The sequence below is a fragment of the Panulirus ornatus genome, chromosome 9 (genome assembly GCF_036320965.1).
Source record: "Panulirus ornatus isolate Po-2019 chromosome 9, ASM3632096v1, whole genome shotgun sequence".
NCBI classification, from domain to species: Eukaryota; Metazoa; Arthropoda; class Malacostraca; order Decapoda; family Palinuridae; genus Panulirus; species Panulirus ornatus.
Genome location: NC_092232.1, coordinates 10,974,675 through 11,000,339, shown reverse-complemented (window position 1 = coordinate 11,000,339; position 25,665 = coordinate 10,974,675). Strand labels below are relative to the sequence as shown.

General features: G+C 44.1%; 1 protein-coding gene across 3 annotated transcripts in view; it reads left to right on the top strand.

Annotated features, from left to right (window-relative positions):
• The window catches only part of sm (heterogeneous nuclear ribonucleoprotein L), a 443,801-nt gene that overhangs the window by 18,927 nt on the left and 399,209 nt on the right, over positions 1-25,665 (top strand). The window lies entirely within an intron of this gene.

The window sequence follows — 25,665 nt, the reverse complement described above, 5'->3', positions numbered from 1 at the left end:
GTATACTGACCTGTATACCACCAGTACCTCTTCTTTATACTAACCTGTATACCACCAGTACCTCTCCTGTATACTGGCCTGTATATCACCATTACCTCCTCTGTATACTAACCTGTATACCACCAGTACCTCTCCTGTATACCACCAGTACCTCTCCTGTATACTGGCCTGTATACCACCATTACCTCTTCTGTATACTAACCTGTATACCACCAGTACCTCTCCTGTATACTGGCCTGTATATCACCAGAACTGTTGTAGCCTCTCCTGTATACTAGCCAACATATCATTAGTACTTAATGTGCTACCTCTTCTGTACCAACCTGTACAGTGATCATTATTATCAAGGATCCTCCTGTAGGCCTGCCTGTAATAACCTAATTGTACTTACTGTACTGCGCATGAATCCTACGCTCGCGGGACCCCCATCTCCTGAACTTATTCAACTTTTAATAGAACTTTTAAGGCTTGCGTATGCACTCCACATTCACCACTTCACTCGGTTTATTCCATTCATCTGCTACTCTTTAACTACTTAAGTGCCAATGTACATCTTTTTCAATAAGTTTTTTTTTGCTCAGTTTCATGTGATGGCCTCTGGTGGTTCTGTCTGTGTATCTTTTTAAGAACTGTTTACTGCTATTCCATCAAAACGGTTTAAATTTAGACTTACATATTGTGTTTGGATCACCGCCTTACTCTTCGCATTTCCATGGGAGACGAGTCTGTGGCTGAAAGTTTTCCCCTGTCACTCAGCTTTCTTGATTCGGGTACCATCATTGTTATCTTACTTTGAACCTTTTCATTTAGTTCTTTGTGTTTAAGTGTGGTGACCAAACTTGAGAAGCATATTATAGTTTTGGTTTAATGAGGATACAAACAGTTGCTGAAATTTTCATTGTCTACTTTCTTGTGTGAATGTCTCATATTTGCCAACAGACAGTTGGTCATCTTTACTGTCTTTCTAGGATAGGACTCTGGCAGCAGGTTAGGGAGTATGTTGACTCCCAAGTCCTTCTTAGACACAGATTCCTGCAGCTTATTTTTCTGTTGGATGATACTCACACCAAGTCCTTCTTTCACTGTGTCTCATCCTCATTACGTTACATTTACTGGGGTTGAATTTCATCAACCATGGATCACACCAGCTATGGAGTTTTGTCTAGGACCTCTTGTAAGTGGATGCGATCCTTTTTGCTTTCTTACTTTCGTCATGAGATCGGCATCTTGCGTAAACATACTCAGCCAGGAGTCCAATACTCCTGGTGAGTCATTCATAAAGATCAAAATGACCAGTGGTCCCAGAATAGAACCCTGCGGCACTCCGCTGGTGGCCTCAGCCCAATTCGAGAAGGTTCCTCTGGTACATCCTTTGTTCCCTTCCACTTCGGATGATTTATACGGCAAAGGAGTCTCCTCCTTAGGGATTCATGCCAGAAGATTCATTCTTTTAATTTTCTACTAACCTTCTGAGCTGAACAGCATCAAATGCCTTCTGGCCGACCAGATACAGACAGTCAAGCCAGCCTTATCTTATGTTTACAACTGAACTCCCTCGCTCTCACAGAAATCTCAGAGGTTTGTTACACATCATCTGGAACCATGTTGTCTTTCAATTAGGTAGTTTCTCCTGTGCAGGAAGTCATCAGTTTTCTGTCTGTTTATATCTTGTTGTTGCTCTCATACCCTAAAGATCAGGAAGACTGGCGGCCTTCCTTCCCATAGAAAAGAATGAAGTTTGTCCCTTTCTGCTCCCTTGACCCTTTTTACCATCCATCGGCCGCATCTTCAACACCATTTTCAAGTGATTTGTGAAGAATATTTTCAGCAGGATACAGGCACATACACCTGTATGTCACCATTACTTCATTTTTTCAATGTTGAAGGCTCCAGTCACGGACAAAAGTCCATGTTTGTTGCGCCTAATGTCTATTTCCGTGTATTTGACCATGACTGTGTATGGTACCCACTGTCCATCTGCCTGCGTTCTACTAATACCGGTTGTGGCGCCTATCGCACATCTGCTTGTATACCACCAGTACCGTGTGTTAGTGCCGCTCTGTAGCTGCCTGCATGGCGTCACAAACTGTATGTTGTCTGTTGTGTGCTGTAATATGTATATCGCATGTCTTGTATGCGGAGGAAAATGTATGTGGGTATCATAGGACGTAAGCACTGCATGCACGTGTTACAGTGTGTGTTACAATGTGTTACGGTGTGTGTTACAGTGTGTGTTACAATGTGTTACGGTGTGTGTTACAGTGTGTGAGTGGTCATAATTCCTAGTCTTTAACCATTGTGGAATGAGTCGCTCCCTCCGTATGTCTCCGTTGCCCCATGAAAGAACAAGGTCATTGTGTCCGTTGCTGAAGGAGTTCGTCTGTTACTGTCCTCTGTTATGTACTGCAGAGCGACGTGACGTTAGGTCATCGTGTGCCACCTGTTCCCCCAGTATACTCCACATGTGCCACTCACCCCAGCCCACTCCACACATGCCACCTCTAACCCCAATGTACTCCACATATATCACCCCCCACTCCCAGTATATCCCCACACGCACTGGTTCCAATATAGCGTGTTTCCTCCGTCCAATATGAAGCATATGTACACTTTTTTCGTAATATCTCCACACCTTCAACGCACAGAGAGAGAGAGAGAGAGAGAGAGAGAGAGAGAGAGAGAGAGAGAGAGAGAGAGAGAGAGAGAGAGAGAGAGAAGGGGAAGCTAATAACTCCTGCCTCTCTCCCCCCTCTTCCTCTGCCCTCTCTCTCCCTTCGTCTCTCACCAGGTGGCGGCGGGACACTGAGTGAGCAATCTGCTTGGGAATTTATGATAAACTGCAGATGTTTATCCTGTTGGATTTGTCCATAACACTTGAGAGAGAGAGAGAGAGAGAGAGAGAGAGAGAGAGAGAGAGAGAGAGAGAGAGAGAGAGAGAGAGAGAGAGAGAGAGAGAGAGAGAACATTCGAGACGAGATTTTTGCCCAGTGGCAGGACTAACGCGTAGCACTCACCACCGTAGGAGAATACAGTCACGAAGAATGTGTCTTGTGTGGGCTAGTTGTTGTCAAGTGTTGTGTGTGAGGTTGTGTGTGTGTGTGTGTGTGTGTGTGTGTGTGTGTGTGTGTGTGTGTGTGTGTGTGGAGTGGATGCCACCAGCCCACGACGTGTGGCTCAAGCAGGAAGGAAAGAGAGTAACTTGGGGCCCAAAGAGGTGGTGAAACTTAACAGCCGCTGAAGTGTTGGCGCGCTCCTTAGCCGTCATTAGCCCTCTCGATACGAGAGAGAGAGAGAGAGAGAGAGAGAGAGAGAGAGAGAGAGAGAGAGAGAGAGAGAGAGAGAGAGAGAGAGAGAGAGAGAGAGGCAGGGATGCGGTGGTTCTGGTGATGGTGGTGGGAACCGTGCAGGTGGCTGACGCCCATGCTAGCCTCTGCTGCCCTTGTCATTCTTCATCTCACGTGTGTAGGACTGGCCGAGGACACTGGCTGGGGACACACAGACACACACACATACAGTCTCTCTCTCTCTCTCTCTCTCTCTCTCTCTCTCTCTCTCTCTCTCTCTCTCTCTCTCTCTCTCTCTCTCTCTCTCTTTGACGCGTCGCTGTCCTGGACTTTTTATTGAGGAAGAATGCCACCCACGTCCCTCCTGCGTGTTATAAAAGGGCGACTACCCGAGTTGGAGCTGGGGCGGACGGGCTGGAAATCCTCTCCTTATATTCAGTCTCTCTCGAGAGCTAGGAACGGACGAAGTAGCCAAGTGAGGTATATAGACACACATACCACACAGACCCAAGGTCCAGGTGGGGTGGTCTGGCCTTAACGCTACTGAAAGTCAAATAAAGTCCACTGGAAAGTAGTAGAAGAAAAAAGGATATCAAAGCAAACGCTCTCTCTCTCTCCACCCTCCACTAACACGCCGGACAGAAAATAGGTAGAAAAAAATACCTTGCAGGATTAATACGCTTTAAGAAAATTTGGATAGGAAAGTCATCGCCAACGACAAAGACAATGAGAAGGATAACTTGAGCTCTATTCTCTCGACTTACCGTGTCTATGTTATTCCTGGTGTTGAAGAATGAGACGATAATTCTTACTTTCTCTCTCAAAGCAGGTGACACACGGGTTAATCAGATGATGGTATGTTACCGCAACATGTTCAGGGAGAGATCAGTGATTATGATCACTGACTGAATGAATAATTCATTAAAGGAGAATGACAAGTGATGATCAAGTCTAATCTTCAAGACATTAATACTCTTGATGGTGTTTCCTCTAAGGTTCAGTTGCCTGTTCCTGACGCTACCTCGCTAAGTCGGGAAAAGTGAACGAGTATAGAGAAAAAAAAATTGTAATAAAGGATACATACGACTGACTAAGCAATGTTCTTGTTTAATAATTTCATCGCCTTTTCAGAATTCATTTTGCCAGAGTGGCTCAAACTCTTCGTAAACCATTTCAAAATGTTACTATTCCATTCTGCGTAAATTAAAGGAATATAAACAACAAGACACCACCGGTTCCCTTTGAGGTTGTTTGTGACATTAGAAAATATTGGAAGATAATCGTAGACAACGTAGGAAAGTAAGATATACCTTCAGGGCAGATATCCTCATCGTCTCTGTCACAAACTTTGCAGTTACCCCACGTAGGCGTAAGAACTGTCATCCTACGTCTGTCATCCCTGACATAAGCTCTCTCCATATTCATAAATGCTAAGCGCAAGTCATTTGTTTTTCAAGGTACGCTTCACACTTTCTTCAAAGCAAACACCTGGTCAGCACACGCCTCTATGCCTTTCCTTCAAGCCACAGCGTTCCTACTCGGTCTAATGTTCTATACATGCCAACACCCTTTCAATCCCCACTCTCCCATACTACTTATTAATTATATCCAAGAGATTTGTACCTCTGCAGTTACTATTCCACCAGTCCTCATGCACCTCACCTTGGGCGGTACAAACGTCAAATAACCTAAGAAACCAAACCACAACATTGTCGTCCCCCTCTCTTGAGAAACCTGACTGCAGTCACATCCACTCCTGACGCTTTATAATTTCATATTGTGGAAGACTTTCCACTACCTCCTCTTTTTTTTAACCATCCCATTCATCATGACTCTCACACTCCGCATACCACTTCGTCCCAGACACACCCACACCTGCCTCCTCCCAGTCATCCACTACATTCAGCAGTCCTTCAAAATACTCCGTTTTCCATTTCTCATCTTTTTCCGTTGTTACTTCCCAGTCTGCTTAGCTCACTGTCGCCCTGTGTGTTCCGCTCTTCTCCGTGGACGTAGTGTTGTTTGGTTGCGCACATGTTGCGCACATGCTGAATGTTTGTGGTTGTTGGGCAGCTGGTGATTGTTTTGAGTGGTCTGTTTTGTGTGGTTGAAGATTTACTCTGTGGTATGGACCAGACAAGTGAGACGTGGCTTATGGAAGGCGCTGGGAGGAGGGCAAGTTGGATGGTTTGGAGGGTTCCAGGTGGGGGGCGTGGGGGTACAAAGGTGATTGGATTATGTTTATTTTGGTTTGTTTCAATAATATGGCGGAAGAAATGTGTTCCAGGTGTCTGGATTGTAATTGGTTATATCCAGAAGCTTATATCCAGGTCCTGTTGCTGGGGAGTTCCTTAATGTTTTAAATGAGTTATAAGTGTCAGCAGGAGTGAAGGGCGGCCGACTTGTTTGAGCATGGGTCTTCCAAGTCATTTTTCACGACTGTCCCGTTTAGGGATGAAGCTATCCTTTTTTTATGAGAATGTTTTATGTGTTGTTTGGGATATAAGTTATCGTTTATATAAGTTATCGTTTATATAAGTTATCGTTAGAAGTGCTTCATGTGTTGGGGTGTCCGGGTTAGTGTGGCTTTCCCTATCATTCGCTGGAGTTGGACTCTTGGCTTTGTGGTTCATCGTGTGTGGAGGAAGGAGTGCTAGTTTACTGCTTGCTTTTCAGTGCTTAGGTTCCTGATGGTGTTGTTAAGAGCTTCGATTCCCTCTACAGTCTCTGTTGATGGTGAGAGGTGTTGTCTGATCTGGTTTCTTTGCTTTTTGAGGTTCTCAGCAACTTGTGGGCAGAGGTTTGTGTTATGTTACTTTATCTGTCAGGGGAAACCATGTGAAGGTCTATGGCACCTGGTTGTTGATAGGGAGGTGTGGTTTCTGGAGCTAGAGAATAAATGTGAGCGAATGCGGCCTTTTTTTTCATGTTAATGGCGCTACCTTGTTGATACGGGAAACGGCGAACAATAAATTTTACAGTATACCCCCTTTGAAAAGTTTTCCATCATCCACGAAATATATTAGATGCCTCCCTGGACGTATCTAGATTTAGTGAGATATGTGCCACAAGTTTATTCTGAGACACAGGGATTCAAAAAGCAGATATGAAAGTTCTGAAAAATATCCCAGCGTTGTCATCCGTCCCCTCACTGATCCCACAGCTCGACCACTAATCTTGAAGGAGTGCGAGGTGACCTTTATTTCTGTCTTAATCCAGCCCATCCATCCTCCTGGCTACCACTCCTGAGAGCGACAGTCTTTTCTGGCGAACGTTTTTTGTTTCTCAGCGAATTATTCTAGTTCGTCATTGTTGTTAGATTCTTCTACGCCAGAACTTTCTACAGTAAGGGTTCTTGTCTTACCAATGGCCCATATATCTCCACCAGTTGCTCATACCTTACTTTAACCGTAAGCAGAGAAGAAAATGATAAAACTTTACAACAAAAATGTCTTGCCGGTCTGAGGAGACTAGGGAGAAAAGTTCTCCATGTAGGTAGTGTGTTAGGGTGAACACTGTGAGGAATTTATTGTGTTTCACGTCTGTGTATAAAGATATATATCTCGGCTTGAACGGATTCAACGGAATCTGGTGGTTGGTGCTGCATAAGTTGGGGTACGATTGAGTGCTGCCTCTTGTCACTTCGAACTCACAAACTTTCCAGTTGTGTGTCTGTCTGTCTGTCAGTCTTTTAACGCGTATTTATGTTGTAATGTATAATTTTAACCAGTTTTCCTGTAAACTACCATATATATATATATATATATATATAAGCCATTTCCCGCGATAGCCTCACTTGGCCCCCTCCTCATAGGGTATAGGTCCGGCCGGGTGGTTGCAGCCTGTATTACATCTCACGTCAGCCAACCCTGCAGTTTGTTTACATACGGCGCGTCTTAGGATTACAAGCCTAGCTGTGATAACCGTTTGTGATGGCCTCTTGCTGGAGTATGTTTTGAGCTGGCTTCTCTAAGTGATTATATTTCTCCCGTTTCAAGGACATAGTGCAGCATTGAATCTGTGTTTTACCGAACGATAATTGAAACGTAATAGTATGTGATGCGGACTACCTCACCCTCCTGCTGTGGGTGAGGTCCTTTTTCCACCGAACTTACCATTTTGGAAACAATTGTTGTTGCTTTATGTAGATTTTCTTGCGTTTGTCAGAACTCACGGAACCGGTTCGTTAGCTACAATCGAGGCTGTTCAATTTTGCACGGTCAATAGAATGATAATGTAAATCGTATAACTGATCCTTTTAGCATGACGGTGCAATTCAAGGTTGAGAGTACCACCCTTAGGTACAATGGCGTGACCTCTGACCTGAATCTTAAGGACGAGGTCAATGGGAAGGCCATCACATCTAACGGGCGCAGACTCGTTCTCAAGGATCGTAACGTCGGAAACAATGGGGGGAGGACCGAGGTACGACAATATACAGAAAGTCTTAATAACAAAAGGCAAAAGGAATTCCTACATATTCTGATTGTAGGTGACGTAAAGACACGTTGCTTGATCTCGATCTATTTAGCATATCAAGTCTCCAGTTGTGTTCCCGTCAGTGTATATCTTCAATAATGTCAACTTTTATTAGGACTTATGAACCTGCGCTTTAACCTAAGCCGCAAAAGAACTTAAAAATTGTTGGCCAAAAACTTTAACATTCTCATGAACTGGTGTAATATATATATATATATATATATATATATATATATATATATATATATATATATATATATATATAGCGGATGGAACCATGGAAGCGGAAGTGGATCATAGGGTGGGGGAGGGGGCGAAAATTTTGGGAGCCTTGAAAAATGTGTGGAAGTCGAGAACATTATCCCGGAAAGCAAAAATGGGTATGTTTGAAGGAATAGTAGTTCCAACAATGTTGTATGGTTGCGAGGCGTGGGCTATGGATAAAGTTGTGCGCAGGAGGATGGATGTGCTGGAAATGAGATGTTTGAGGACAATGTGTGGTGTGAGGTGGTCTGATCGAGTAAGTAACGTAAGGGTAAGAGAGATGTGTGGAAATAAAAAGAGCGTGGTTGAGAGAGCAGAAGAGGGTGTTTTGAAATGGTTTGGGCACATGGAGAGAATGAGTGAGGAAAGATTGACCAAGAGGATATATGTGTCGGAGGTGGAGGGAACGAGGAGAAGAGGGAGACCAAATTGGAGGTGGAAAGATGGAGTGAAAAGGATTTTGTGTGATCGGGGCCTGAACATGCAGGAGGGTGAAAGGAGGGCAAGGAATAGAGTGAATTGGAGCGATGTGGTATACAGGGGTTGACGTGCTGTCAGTGGATTGAATCAAGGCATGTGAAGCGTCCGGGGTGAACCAAGGAAAGCTGTGTAGGTATGTATATTTGCGTGTGTGGACGTGTGTATGTACATGTGTATGGGGGGGGCTGGGCCATTTCTTTCGTCTGTTTCCTTGCGCTACATCGCAAACGCGGGAGACAGCGACAAAGTATAAAAAAAAAAAAAAAAAAAATATATATATATATATATATATATATATATATATATATATATATATATATATTACAGGACTCCTCATGCTTGGAGGTATACAGCGAGTGGAAACATATCTTTGGCGAGGCTGTATCATCAAGAGTACAATCTCGTCAAAGACCTCACTTCAAAGGAGTTCATCATTCTCTGCAGCTGGAAGGAGCACAGCCTTGGGGCTACGTGGTCTGGAAAATAGGTCCTGGAGAAACTGGGGTCCAAGAGGAAGGTGTCCTGAGACAATTACATATGAAGGAATGAAAAATAAAATGCGTACACAGGTTACCTGACTCTGCCAGCATGAAGTTACATCGCGAGTGGAAAGTCACATTCGACGTGACTGTATTATCGTTAATTGACGAAAAGCAGTATAATCTCATTGAGAAACTTCTCGTTCCAGAGGGGTCCATTAATTCCCTGCTACTGATTGTAGCGCAGCCTTGAAGCTGCAACAGCCACAAGAAAACAGTCCTAGTATTACCAGTATATATATATATATATATATATATATATATATATATATATATATATATATATATATATATATAATATCCCTGGGGATAGGGGAGAAGGAATACTTCCCACGTATTCCCTGAGTGTCGTAGAAGGCGACTAAAAGGGGAGGGAGCGGGGGACTGGAAATCCTCCCCTCTCGTTTTTTTTTTAATTTTCCAAAAGAAGGAACAGAGAAATGGGCTGGGTGCGGATTTTCCCTCAAAGGCCCAGTCCTCTGTTTTTAACGCTACCTCACTAATGCGGAATATGGCGAATAGTTTGAAAGAATATATATATATATATATATATATATATATATATATATATATATATATGCACCGGTGGCAGATTCGAGTGAGAAACTGCAGAAGTTGGTGACTGAGTGAGGAAAAGTGTGCGCAAGTTGAGTGTAAATGTGAATAAAAGCAACGTTATTAGGTTTAGTAAAGTTGAGCGACGAGTTAGTTGAGATGTGAGTTTGAATGGAGAAAACTTGGAGGAAGTGAAGTGTTTTAGATTTCTGGGAGTGGACTTAGCAGCGAATGGAATCATGGAAGCGGAAGCTTCATGGGTTGGGCGAGAGGGCGAAGATTCGTGGGAGCGTTTATGAATGTGTGGAAACAAAGGTTGTTATCTGGGAGGGCATAAATGAGTATGTATGAAGGTACCGTAGTCCAAACGGTGTTATATGGATGCGAGAATGGGCTTTGGACAAGTCTGTGCGGAGGAGGGTGTATGTGTTGGAAATGAAATGTTAAAGGGTAATATGTGGTGTGAGGTAGTTGCATCGAGTAAACTAATGAAAGGATAAGAGGGATGTGCGGTGATAAATAGTGTGTGTTTGAGAGTTGAAGAGCGTGTACTGTAATGGTTTGGACAAATGAAGAGTTGAAGAGCGTGTACTGTAATGGTTTGGACAAATGAAGAGAATGAGGGAGGAAAGGTGGACAGAGGATATATGTGTCACAAGCGGAGGGAACATTGAGAAGGAGACTGAACTGAAAATGGAATAATGGAGAGAAATAGATTTTGAGTGACTGGGGCCTGAACATGTGTGTGAAAAACGAGAACGAGACTGAGTGGATTGGAACGATGTGGTATACAGGGGTCGACGTGCTGTCAATGGGCTAAAGCAAGGTAAGTGAACGGTCGAAGGAAACCACGAAACTGTCTGCGGGGCCTGGTTGTGGAGTGCGGTGTCTGGTGCATCAAACCTATGATAGCTAAAGGGTGGATGTGTGCGAATGAAGTCATTTCTTTGTCTAACTGGCGCTACCAAGTTGGTGCGGGAAACAGCGAACATGCTAGTCAGTGATAATTACATTAAAAGGGTAATCACACTTCAATAGGAACCCCGCATAACCTCCTTTAACCAACAGGATTTCCTGTTAGTGGCCATAACAGTGTCTGGCATGTTTGACCGTTAAGAGGTTGTATAATTCTGTGTGCTTGTGTTGGGAAGTGAAACTTGGTGAACCGTTTACATAATCTAACTTAACATAGAACAGAAAACGTGTATGTGTGTGTGTGTGTGTGTGTGTGTGTGTATGTCATTTGTATGTATGTGTATGTATGTATGTATGTGTGATGTGTATGTATGTATGATGTGTGTGTGTGTGTGTGTGTGTGTGTGTGTGTGTGTGTGCAGGGGGATCCTCGCATGACCACGCTACCTTAAGCATGTCAGTGTCTGAATTCTAAACTAGTTCAGTGTTCACGATTTCTTTCTTCGTCGTGGAAGAAATTACTTTCGACGATGCTGTGTCAACATTAGCAGACTTGTACGAGTACAGCATCATTATCGAAGACCTTCCTTCTCCAGTGGAGTCCACCTTACTCTGCTCCTGTGTGGAGCGCAGCCTCGTAGCCACTGGCGCTTCTCATAACAGGAGTCCTGGGGTTGCATAACTGACTGGCTGTTGAAGGACGTATCCTGCCTGGGGAAAGAGCCTGTGCCGGTGTGTGAGGAGGCCTCACCAGAGTAGGAGACGGGGACACGCCAGGCTGGGGACACACACACGACATCAAAGATCAAGGTCATCATTACTTGTGTGATCACTCCCTTGGCGGCGACACGTCCCACCTCTGCCACCACGCCCTCACAGCTCTGCACGCCTCCCTCCTTGCCTTGATTATACGGAACACCTGCCACTCTGCTCTGACAGCACTGCCCACTCGCCATTGTCTTGATATTACTAGAGGCCTGCCCACACCACCAATGCAATAAGAGGCCTGACACCACCCTTGACAACAATGCACACCTGCCTCCGTGCCTTGATGACACTAGGGCCTTACATTGTGCTTGCATAATATTTAGAGGTCTGCTACCACTGCCTGACAACAATGCGCGCTTGTTAACTTGATTAACACAAGAGGACTACTGCTACCACCACGCCCTGACAAAATGCACGCATATCACCTTCCCTTGACACAACTTGAAGTTTGCCATCACCCTTTGAAAACAACACCGGAAAGCTTACCACCGCTGCTTCTTGACACCACTGCAGCAGATCTCGCATCACGTCCTGGCACCACTGCATGATTCATGACTCAATCAGTCAACTTCTAGACTTTGGCTGCTCTGGCACATCAAGAAAAATATCTCATTAGGATAATTTTCTCACAAGACAGTAAACTAGCACACACACTTTCTCCCGCCATACCGTCCTGTCACACACTTGACAAATTTCAATGTGTGTGTGATGCACTTCGTAGTCATCCATCGCGTAAATAGGCTAAATGTTAAAGAGTGTCTCATGTTGCCAGCGCGCACAGAAAAATCATCGACCGAGATGCTTTAAACAACTGTCAGTCTTCATCAGTATGACGATCCATAGGGTGACTGTCGCAACTTTAGTGTGTCAGTTATGCCAATAATTCAGGTTAAATGCTGTCCATAAGAGTTATAAATAATGAGAGGTATCCTAGGCCACGTCATCACAAGCGCCTACGGCAGCGTCGGCCCAACGGTCGACTCAGGAGCCTCTGTCTCATGCTCTGTACATTTATTCTTCGCATCCTCTCCCGCGCCTAAACACAACATCCCTCCTGTTGTAGCTTGGATTCAGTTACCATCAAATGCTGGGAACTCCGAACGTCTTCCGTAGATGAATGATACACGGGAATAACAACACACGGTCTGGGGAGATGCGTGTATCACCCGCCGCGGGTTTTGATATTCCCTATCGATCAATCGCATCGCGCTGCGCAACGACAGATTCTAACCTTTGGTAACTTTATGTTGGGATCTGTTGTTGGCGAAGCGCCATCTGTTATCTAGGCCAGATCAGCTGTGACATATCTCTCTCTCGTCGTATGTGGTCGGTGAGCGATAAGTACAGCCACTGCCCTGCCTATAGGCAAAACCACTTCGTATGTATGGCTATAGGTAGGTGTTACCGGACTCTGCCTGCATGGGCTTATAGATCATCAATTGGAGAGGAGCAGTGTGGTTTCAAAAGTCACGAAGGATGTGTGGATCAAGTTTGGTGTTTAAAGAATGTACGCGAGACATGCTTAGAGAAAGGGATGGGTTTCTATGTGGCATTTATGAAACGAAAGAGAGCATAGGATATGGTTGGTAGGGATGCTCTGGGGAACGTTTTAAGAATCTGATGTGTGGGAAAACCTATGGAAGGTCTTGCGTATGTATAGGATGGGAAGAAATCTGCTCGAAGCAGTGAGAAGTTTGTATCAGGGGCGTAAGGCATATGTACGAATAGGAGTAAATGAGAGTGAATGGTTCCAAGTGAAGGTTCGTCTGCTGCAGGGATATTTGATATCACTATGGATGTTTGATTTGTTTATGTATGGGCTGGAGAGGGAGGTAGATACGAGTCTTGAAGAGAGGGCAGGTATGCAGTCTTTTAGGGATAGGATGGCCAAGGAAATAAGTCAGTTTTTGTTTGTTGAAAATACAGCACTGGTGGCAGATTTAAGTGAGAAACTGCAGAAGTTGGCGACTGAATATGGAAGTGCGTAAAAGGCAATTTAGAGTAAATGTGATATAAAAACAAGGTTATTAGGTTTATCAGGGTGAAGGACAAGTTAATTGGGATGTAATTTCAAATGGAAAAAAAAAGACTTGGAAGTGATGTGTTTTAGATATGAGAGTGGAATTGGCAGCGATTGGAACCATGTGAGAGGAAGTGACTCATAGGCTGAATAAAGGGGTTAAGGTTCTGAGAGCGTTGAAGAATGTGCGAAAAAAGAAATCGTTACCTCAGAGGGCAAAAATGGATATGATTTGAAAGTATAGTAGTCCCAACATCACAAGGATGCGAGGCATGGGCTATAGATAGAGTTGTGCGGAGGAGGGTGAATGTGTTGGAAATGAAATGTTTGAAAACAATCTGTGGTATGAAGTGGTTTGATCGAGTAAGTTATGAAAGGGTAAAAGAGATGTTTAGTGATAAAAAGAATGTGATTGAGAGAGCTGAAGAGGGTTTGCTGAAATGGTTGTGGACTTGAATGAGTAAGGAAAAATTGACAAAGCGGAGGGAACAAGGAGAACAGGGAGACCAAATTGGAGATGGAACGATGGAGTGAAAAGGGTTTTGAACGATCGGGACCCCGAACATACAGGAGGGTGAAAGGTGTGCAGTGATTAGAAAGAATTGGAACTATGTGATATAGGAGGGTCAACGTTCTGTCAGTGGACTGAACCAGGGCATGAAAATGTCTGGGGTAAACCATGCAAAGGTCTGTGGGGCCTAGATGTTGATAGGGAGCTGTGGTTTTGGTTCATTACACATTATATCTTGAACGTTCTCTTGTGTCTTGCAACCTCTTAGATTTATGTATGCTGTCTGCATTAACTCTGTCTTATACTCGTGCTGACCAATCTCATAAGCCTGTATATATATATATTCTATATTATCACTCATGTATATACTCAAACACACACGTTTGTATACACACACATACGTAAGAGTATACATACACATACATAAGAGTATGCATACACCCAGACGTACATAAGGTATATACAGGGTTAAGAGACGAGGCTGCAAATATATCTTCCTGTAACTCAAACAGTAATCACACAGCCTGAGTTATGTGTGTCATTGGCTATCACTTATCCCTATAATTATCTGTGTGTGTGTGTGTGTGTGTGTGTGTGTGTGTGTGTGTGTGTGCATGACTTGTGAGCAATATCTGTATAAATTCATGTGGATAGCACAACAAATTCATGAAGACGTGAATATATCTGATCTTTCACACTTGAACCCATTCATGTACGTAACATCCATCACACCTGAACAATACATATGTATTTAAACCTCACACTACATGCAAGTATGATACACTTGAGTCGTACATTAACGTTAGATAATTATTCTCGCACTTGGACTGAATGTAAATTATTCCTGAGACAGTAGGAAGAAGAGAGAGGAAAAAACTCATCCCTTAGAAATTATCTACGTTCATAAGATTCTAATGGTATTAAGATTCAATATGCGTGACGTCACCGGTCATGGCCGTAGTTTAATGAATCGGCAGAGGACGCGTCAAGTTAAAGTACTTTCTTTAATACTCCCAAGATGCTGTCACTCATTCAAGCAGATGCTGTAAGTGGGGATGATTCTTGAGGATCATCCCTGCACACTTTTTTTGTTCATTATAGAATTTATTTACGCGAGATAGTAATATTTGAACCAACGTACCAGCTGTGGGCTGGGGTTGGGGAGAGGGGAGTGTAAGGTTCGCGCGGGAAAACACTTCTCAGGGGCGGTTCCTGTCATTGCCAACTCTGAATCATCAACCTCAAGGTTGCCTGGCACATATATACAGGCTCTTCACTATATCATAAACAAAAGAAAATCTTTGTGTCCTTCATCTTTGTATTATTCTATTTTCTCCCATCTCCACCTACGCTCTTATACATTTGTTCCTTAGTGCTGTGTTGCTAAAGCGTTAGTCAGGTTTATTTATTTCATGAGGGCTATATATACATGGGCCACATGCATAGTGAGAGTGGGAGGTGTCAGAATTATCCTTAACACCTGAAGAAGGTGTTGAAGAATATTTCGGTTGGTGGGTGTAGTTGACGTAACAGCCCCAGTGACCCGCCACCATCACCCAGCCTCCGTTGCAGGGGGTACAAATGACCCCTGAAGACGCCGCCAGGTATATTACCCCTGGCAGATGATAGGTCTAAAGCCCATGAAATAACAAACAAGACAACCTATGTAGAGGAGATCAGAGAGTGGGGCCGTCATGTTACATGGGTCCGGCAAATCTGGCAACATAGGTGTGGACGCTGGGCGGGTATGGAACGCGCCAGGTGGGCAGGCCGACGCGTCGCGCCCAGCGGTGCAGCAGGGGCGTTGTGCGTTTCTTGTAACTCCCCGGCGGACACCTGGTAGCATGGAGGGGGTCTGTAGCTTTAGGGTCTTGGAAAGATTTTTTTTTGCTCAGCCACTGAGGGCGGGGAGCGGCACCGGAGTGTGGAGAGGCGCGCACACTTTACCTCACTCCGGGTTCAGCTCGAGCATGGCGGAGCGATCACTAGGTATGATATAACCTGATCTTTGACCTGATTCTTATAGGTCAGGTCAAAGGTCACGTCATACCCCAGGGGGTTGCACCGACCTGCTCAAGAGGTTAATCATTTGATGACACTTCATGATTAATTAAAGTCGGACATTATGATAATTTACGATTTTTCAGTTTGATTTGATCACCATAACTCTGATAACCTCATTCAAAGACTTTACAATGATATTCGGAAAAATATTTCGAGAATATTTTTTTATATATATTTCTCAGATCTTTTCATGGCTATTATAAAAACGCTTCGGTATTTAAGGCCCGGGGAAGCGCGGGTCCTCTCTCTCTCTCTCTCTCTCTCTCTCTCTCTCTCTCTCTCTCTCTCTCTCTCTCTCTCTCTCTCTCTCTCTCTCTCTCTCAAGCGGACGACAGTCATTCATCCATCGACCAGCCACAAGGGGCTCGAACTCGGGCGCGCGTGGTTCGAAAACTATGCCAGGTGTGTGTTGTGTGGGTGTGTCTGTTTCCCCATGTACCTCTGTATATGTATGTATCCGCGTGTGTATGCGTGAATGTATCTATTCACGGCGTATATACGCATGTGTGTGGGTATGGTTTGCATGTAGGTGATCAAAGAATCAATTTTTGTACGTTTGTTTGTCTGTATGAATGTATGTATGAATGTATGTATGTCTTGATGTATAATCATGCATTCATAATACATCAGTCTCCTTATGCCTGTATGTTTGCACGCCACCACACATCTGCCTCTGTGTATATATATCCTGAAGCTTCAGCTTGTTTGTTTATTCGTGTGTTTGTATGAGCGGGTATGTTTTTTATGTTTCCTTTTTTTTCTTTTTCGCTTGTTGTGCAAATATTTCTGAGTGTGTGGAAGTATCAGTAAACGCGCATCAAGTCCTTGTCATGAATGCTGCCATCATTCTGCAAAAGGAATTTCTTGCTTTCGATACATGGGAGAGAGAGAGAGAGAGAGAGAGAGAGAGAGAGAGAGAGAGAGAGAGAGAGAGAGAGAGAGAGAGAGAGAGAGAATGGGATACGTATGAGAATTTGTTGTTGGGAATGAGAGAACCATTGTGATAGGAGTATAGAGACTGGGTCACGCATGGTGATAGCAGGCCATACAGGGAGCGAGACATAGACTGTGCAGAGATACAAGATGGCTCACATGTGTAGTGTCTCTATGTCGCCCAGTAAGTGATCACCTTAATGACGACTCCTTGACTAGGTGGTTGGTGGCAGCGTGGTGACCTCACCTGACCTTATAACCCCAGGAGAAATGTGTTTGGTGGTCCCAGGCTACCTCACTTTCCCTCTGTGCCTTAACTCACACATGTCCGTATGTGCTACATGGTTACAGAGCCATCCTGTACTGTGCTTGTATCTATATACGGAATACAAGATTCCTTTAGCTCACTCCTCTGTACGCTTCTGTACACTCCACCGTACTTGCCTCCGCCTACTCCTGTCTATGTACCCTTCATTTGTACACCTCTGTACACTTCACTGTACAACGTGTACTTCCCTCCGCCTACTCCTATCTATGTACCCTTCATTTGTACACCTCTGTACACTCCACTGTACAACGTGTACTTCCCTCCGCCTACTCCTATCTATGTACCCTTCATTTGTACACCTCTGTACACTCCACTGTACAACGTGTACTTCCCTCTGTCTACTCCTATCAATGTACCCTTCATTTGTACACCTCTGTACACTCCACTGTACAACGTGTACTTCCTTCTGTCTACTCCATCTATGTACCCTTCACCCACGTTATCGCTGTGATGCTTCGACCCCGTGTACCCAGACAAGTAAAGATTTTTAAAGCTAAAAACATAAGCTAGAAATCTAAGCACTGTCGAGTGTTTGCTGTGTTCTTGTTCTCGCCGTGGTATGTGGGATGTTAGGTGGATGACATATAGTTAACTAGGTTTGCGAGTGGGTGGTGGTTCTCTGTGGTGTTAGCGGATAGCGTCCCTGACCGTGACGCGTTCACGGAACGCTCAGGGTCGAGCGCATAGGTTCGAATCCTGGTTGCGGCAGTTGGTACATAGAGAACACAGCTGTTCATTGACCCCAAGGAGTGGGTCGACAAATTGGGTACCTAGCTCAGATATATATATATATATATATATATATATATATATATATATTTTTTTTTTTTTTTTTTTTTTTTTTTGCTTTGTCGCTGTCTCCCGCGTTTGCGAGGTAGCAGACGAAAGAAATGGCCCAACCCACCCCCATACACATGTATATACATACGTCCACACACGCAAATATACACACCTATATATATATATATATATATATATATATATATATATATATATATATATATATATATATATATATATATATATATATATATATCTTTCTTTCAAACTATTCGCCATTTCCCGCGTTAGCGAGGTAGCATCAAGAATAGAGGACTGGGCCTCTGAGGGAATATCCTCACCTGGCCCCCTTCTCTGTTCCTTCTTTTGGAAAAAAAAAAAAAGGTCGATAATTTACTGGCGAAATTCAGGGAAAACAAAACGAGTAGAGACGTAAAGGTCCAGGAGTGGGTAGTGTGGCTCCTTGACCAGTGTCTTCCTACTTCTAAACCAGCCCACTCCACTCCCCCGCTCCTCCCTCCTTCCTCCCTTTAATGAGACGACAGTAATGATGTTCATCCTGAACGGAGATAATTACCCAGAGTGTGATTGATGCTTGCGGAAGTGAGCTAGCTCACTATCTTAACGGTGGTGAGTTAGCTCACTGTCTTAACGGGGCGTATAGTGAGATAGCTCAGTCTTAACGGGATGGGTGGTGAGCTAGCTCACTATCTTAAAGGAATGGGTGGTGAGCTAGCTCACTATCTTAAAGGAACGGGTGGTGAGCTAGCTCACTATCTTAAAGGAACGGGTGGTGAGCTAGCTCACTATCTTAACGGAACGGATGGTGAGCTAGCTCACTGTCTTAACGTGACGGGTGGTGAGCTAGCTATGTTAACGTGACGGGTGGTGAGCTAGCTCACTATCTTAACGTGACGGGTGGTGAGCTAGCTCACTATCTCTACACGAGTGACGGCAACGTCACTAGAGAGAACCTCACCTGATTATGCAACGAACGGGGGAAATGAAAGAAATCGAGAACGACCATCACATGGACCGTAACGACCATCACATGGACCGTAACGACCTGTTACAGGGTGGGGGAAATTATGGCCTGACAATACACACGGGACACATGATTAAGTACACTCACGGGACAAAAATGGGACGGAGGAAAATAAAACCTTTTTTTTTTTTTTTTACTGGGGGACAATAAAAATTGAAAAGGGATGGAGGAAAATAAAACCCTTTTTTTTTACTGGGGGGAAAATAAAAATTGAAAAGGGGTGGAGGAAAATAAAACCCTTTTTTTTTACTGGGGGAAAATAAAAATTGAAAAGGGGTGGAGGAAAATAAAACCTTTTTTTACTGGGGAAATAAAAATTGAAAAGGGACGGAGAAAAATAAAACCTTTTTTTTTTACTGGGAAAATAAAAATTGAAAAGGGACGGAGGAAAATAAAACCTTTTTTTTTTACTGGGGGGAAAATAAAAATTGAAAAGGGGTGGAGGAAAATAAAACCTTTTTTTTTACTGGGGGAAAATAAAAATTGAAAAGGGGTGGAGGAAAATAAAACCTTTTTTTTACTGGGGAAAATAAAAATTGGAAAGGGACGGAGGAAAATAAAACCTTTTTTTTACTGGTGGAAAATAAAAATTGAAAAGAGGTGGAGGAAAATAAAACCCTTTTTTTACTGGGGGAAAATAAAAATTGAAAAGGGATGGAGGAAAATAAAACCCTTTTTTTACTGGGAAAATAAAAATTGAAAAGGGATGGAGGAAAATAAAACCCTTTTTTTTACTGGGGGAAAATAAAAATTGAAAAGGGATGGAGGAAAATAAAACCCTTTTTTTAACTGGGAAAATAATAATTGAAAAGGGATGGAGGAAAATAAAACCCTTTTTTTACTGGGGGAAAATAAAAATTGAAAAGGGGTGGAGGAAAATAAAACCTTTTTTTACTGGGGAAAAATAAAAATTGAAAAGGGGTGGAGGAAAATAAAACCTTTTTTTACTAGGGGGAAAATAAAGATTGAAAAGGGGTGGAGGAAAATAAAACCTTTTTTTTACTGGGGGAAAATAAAAATTGAAAAGGGGTGGAGGAAAATAAAACCTTTTTTTACTAGGGGGAAAATAAAGATTGAAAAGGGATGGAGGAAAATAAAACCTTTTTTTACTGGGGAAAAATAAAAATTGAAAAGGGGTGGAGGAAAATAAAACCTTTTTTTACTAGGGGGAAAATAAAGATTGAAAAGGGATGGAGGAAAATAAAACCTTTTTTTACTGGGGAAAAATAAAAATTGAAAAGGGGTGGAGGAAAATAAAACTTTTTTTTACTGGAGGAAAAATAAAAATTGGGGGTTTGGTTGGGTGTGAGGGGGGAGGGGGGAATTCAAACACTGTATTTGGAAAGTTATGGTGTGTTTTTGTATAGACTCCGGGTCATGACCAAGCCCGGGTGAGAGAGAGAGAGAGAGAGAGAGAGAGAGAGAGAGAGAGAGAGAGAGAGAGAGAGAGAGAGAGACTGTCCAGAAGTAAGGAAGTCAATGATCATTTGCATTTGGAACGAATTGATTAAACCTTACGAAATGTCAAGTTAAGCAGTTCTTCAAGAAATTGAAAGAAAAAAGAAATTAACTAAACTTCATTATAAATGTAAGTGTTCGTGGTGTGTGTGTGTGTGTGTGTGTGTGTGTGTGTGTGTGTGTGTGCGGCCGGAGACCCACCAGAGAGAACAAGTGAGGAGATAAAAGATAAATGATTTTAAAAAGATAAGCAATGTGATCAAACATGAGGAAGACACAGTGAGTGACAGACAGGTGGGTGAGGACGCCTTCAGTGACTTGGTGCTGCTTTAATAAATTCTTGAGCACGACGATACGACCCTTGGGCACGACGATACGACCCTTGAGCACGACGGTACGACCTTTGAGCACGACGGTACGACCCTTGAGCACACCGATACGACCTTTGAGCACGACGATACGACCCTTGAGCACGACGGTACGACCTTTGAGCACGACGGTACGACCCTTGAGCACGACGATACGACCTTTGAGCACGACGATACGACCCTTGAGCACGACGGTACAACCCTTGAGCAAAACGGTATGACCATTAGGCACAATGTTACAACCCTTGGATTTGATGGCTCGACCTTTGACCTGAGCCTTAAGGGGTAAGGTCAAAGGCCAGGTCACCTTACCCAAAAGTCATACCGTCCTGCTCTAGGTCCGTAATGGTCTATGTGAGAGAACGCTGCTAAAGACCACTTTGGAAACCATCCATAACATATGACCACCAGTGGACGAGGGTCAGGCAACACCTGACCCCCTGTACAGGCAGAGTGGGTAGGGTCGTCTCCTGCGGGTCGTCTCCTGCCTCAGGGATGGACGGTAGAGAAGAAAAAAAAGACAGACGAATGATTTTAGACAGTTAAAGGGAACGACCCGTCCTTCTAGTCACATATTGTATAGACAGTTAAGGGAACGACCCGTCCTTCTAGTCACATACTGTATAGACATTTAAGGGGAACGACCCGTCGTTCTGGCTACATGCTGTAGACAGTAGGTGGAGGACGACCCATCATATACAGGATGTGTGCCAGTAGAGCACGGAGTGGTGGAGTGGAAAGCAGTGGTTGGATATGCTCGGTGGAGCCTACGGAGGTGGAAGTTGGTGACTCCACATATGGAAGAGGAGAATTTATATATAGAAGCAGGACCACTTGAATCACGACCTCACTCTTATATTGTTATCTAACCCTTGACAGCGACGGTACGACCAGTGAGCACAACGGTACGACCCTTGACTGCGACGGTACGACCATTGAGCACAACGGCACGACCCTTGACTACGACGGTACGACCATTGAGCACAACGGCACGACCCTTGACTGCGACGGTACGACCAGTGAGCACAACGGTACGACCCTTGACTACGACGGTACGACCAGTGAGCACAACGGTACGACCCTTGACTACGACGGTACGTACGACCCTTGACTGCGACGGTACGACTCTTGGATACGATAGCCTTCTGGCCAGTGGCGACCTGAACCTTAAACGGTTGAGGTCAAAATTTAAGCTCCATCATACCAAGGGTCGTACCCTCGTGCTGAAGGGTCGTACCATCATACCCAAGGGTCGTACCCTCGTGCTCAAGGGTCGTACCATCATACCCAAAGGTCGCACCGTCATGCTCAAGGGTCGTACCATCAACCCAAAGGTCGTACCGTCGTGCTCGAGGGTCGTTCCGTCGTATCCCTCAGTGGTTGATATGCATTTTGACCTTATAAGTTATACTCTGACGTCACCTCCTCTTAATGTATCTTCCAGCACCTGTGTACTGAGGTTGTCAATAGATAGCAGCAGGAAAACAGTGTTGTGTACATGAGCAAGATAATGTCAAGAGAATGATACGCGCAGCAACACACACACACACACACAAACACACACACACACACACACACTAACACTAACCTTCCCTCGTGTGTACAGGTGAAGTTCACCCTATACCATGAACTTTGTGGTATACATGGGTTAGGTTTACATGTACTGTGTTGGTTGGTTGGTTGGATGGTTAGGTTTTAGCCCCGCCAACTGCTAGGGTCATTAAGAGCCGTTAATGTCAAACTACTACATCATCCGCCCACCAACAGATATTTTTTTTTATATACCTTCTTCATGTATTGACGATAATCAAGGACACATACACCCTCACTATGCATGTGGCCCTCGCTGAAGGGACGTATATTTGTACACAGGGAGGTCTCATGGGAGGGAGGGAGGTATTATGCACGTAGGGAGGGAGGGAGGGAAAGACGGAGGGTAGGGAGAGAGTGTATCTTCAGGGAGAGGATGTTCTTCTAAAAGCTTATGTCCAGATTGTATCATTGTGTTGTTGTGATTATCCTGCTGTTGGGGGAGGAGGGATGGATGGTGTCTGACAAACATGCTCTGTAATCCCTGTACGTGGCGACCCGTCGCTGACGCTATCAGCTAACTGGCGTACTAGAGCTCCCCCTCCGCGCACCGCCAGACAACTGAAAAACTAACATCTGAAGCTTCGGGAGTGACGGAGCTTCGACAGTGACATGGTATACGGTGTTGGTGCTATAGCAGTGACAAAAAGGTTGTTGCGACGTGGCAGCGGTAGTGACAAGGGTTACAGTGATGGTTGCTTCAGCTGTAACAAGCGTTGTAGTGATGGGGTTTCAACAGTGACAAGGGTTGTAGTGATGAGGGCTACAGCAGTGATAGGGTTGCAGGGTGGGGGCTGCAGCAGTGACAAAGGTTTCAGTGACGAAGCTTCAAGGTTTGCAGTGACGGGGCTTCAGCTGCGACAAGGATTGCAGTGACGGGGCTTCAGCAGTGTCAAGGGTCACAATCACAGAGGCTTCAGCAGTAAACAGGGGTTGCAGTGACGGGGTTTCGTCGGTGACAGCAAGCAGTGACGAGTGTTGTGGGGTCAGAATACCGAGGCATGATGGTCCGAGTTTCAGGCAAGCACTGACTTGGTTGAGAGAGAGAGAGAGAGAGAGAGAGAGAGAGAGAGAGAGAGAGAGAGAGAGAGAGAGAGAGAGAGAGAGAGAGAGAGAGTTTGTACATAAGGGAGGGAGATTGTAAGGACGAGAGACAGGTCATCATAAGGTGTGCTTTGGCTCAACGATCGGTGGAAGCAAGACAGACAGAGACATGTGAGAGGGGGAACTAAGGTGATCTTGACCACCTTCCCTTCCTTGCACGACGGGACGACCCTTGAACACGACCGACCCTTGAACACGACGGGATGACCCTTGAGTACGCGACCCATGAGTATGATGGATCGGCCTTTGACCTGACCCTTGAGGATCACGCCATTATACCCCAGTGGTTATGCGTCATACTTAGTGAGTCTTACCATCATGTTTAGGAGTCGTATCTTTATGTTTGTGGTCGTATCTTCGTTTTACGGGTCGTGCCTAGTGTGTCGTACCTTCGTGCCTATGGGGTCGTACCTTCGTGCTTAATGTGTCGTACCTTCGTGCCTATGAGGTCGTACCTTCATGCTTAAGAAGTCGTACTTTCATGCTCATGGTGTCGTACCTTCGTGCTTAGTGGCTCGTAGCTTCCAACTTAAAGGGTCGTACCTTCGTGTTTAGTGGGTCGTGCCTTGATGCTTAGTGCATCGTACATCCGTGCTTCGAGGTCGTATCGTGAACTCAAGGGTCGTAGCATTGTCCTTAATGCGTTATAAGACCATCGTAATATATCAAACAAAGCTTTTCAACGTCTAGAAATCTTAAAGTAACTTATAGGATTATTTAGAATCTTCAAAGAAAATGAAGGTGCTGTTTCTACGTTACTTATACCATCTGGCAGAGAAATCTTCGTCTCACGGCAACACATCACTAAATTATGTGTTCTCTCCTCTCTTGCTTCCCTGCCCCCCCCCCCTTCCCTTCTGATGTCTCGCTTGGTCTACTGCTCTCATAAGTTTAACCTGTGGGTACTACTTGTGTCCACCAACATACCCCTCACGTTGGGGAAATCAAGAGTGCACACAGGTGATGTTGAATTTAGATTACCACCTTCAATCGCTTTCAGCCATGCGAGTGTGAGTTTGGAACCCAAGAAACTCCAGATGATCATCACCATTAGATTGTTTATTGTTTTCGTCGACATGATAGATCGAGTCACTTTGTCATGTATTGTTTTACCGTAAACAATGCAGGTTTGTGGGTTTTATGAATTAGCTGGGAATTGATACACATAACTGGTTTCCTTGAGGGGAAATAGGAAGGAAAATAGGTAAGTAAATATAGATAAACACAAGTAAAGAAATTGATAAGTGGCGCTCCTTGCTGACGCGGAAAATGGCGATATATAAAATAAGTATGTTTATATATTTATCATAATGATAATGATGATAATGAAAATATTTTTAATAATGATAATATTACTACTACTACTACTATTACGACTACTACTACTACTACTACTACTATTACTACTACTACTACTATTACTACTACCACTACTATTACTACTACTACTACTACTACTACTACTACTAATGATAATGATAATAATAATAATAATGATAATAATAATAATGATAACTAACATTTCTACAGCCAAAAATAGCATTTTGAATCCAGAGATGGAGGCAGTGAGTGAGTGTGCCTGAACATGGCAACGGACGGTCTATCTATCAGTTGTCGAGTGTGAGAGAAAGATCTCGTTGGGCAGTAGGGCCAGACAAGTATCGACAGTAAGCCATAAATATTAAGAGCAGTACCACACACCACTTGCTTCGCGGAGGTGGAGGCGTTGGGGAGTCTAGCTCTGTTGTGTCGTTCCATAGCCAGGGAGGAAGGAAGGGCCCCGCGAATGCTTGTGAGGAAGATGTGAACAGGAAATAGGTGAATGAGGAGAGGGGAAAGTAGATTGGGTATAGAACGGGAGCTGGATGGAGGGGATGGGGGCAAGGGAGAAGAGATGAGAGGAGTGTATGAGGAGGAGGGAAACAGAAGCAGAGAGAGAGAGAGAGAGAGAGAGAGAGAGAGAGAGAGAGAGAGAGAGAGAGAGAGAGAGAGAGAGAGGATCGTAAACAGTAAAGATTATATGATACAGAGGGAGATGTGTAAGAAAATATCAAGAGTACTTGGAAAGAACGGATGCCCTATGGTCTATGAGGCGCTTATCTGCTAGAGAACATGTTCGTTCATGGGAGGGACACACACAACAGAGGACCTGATACTCTACGATGAGGTTATCTGCTTGA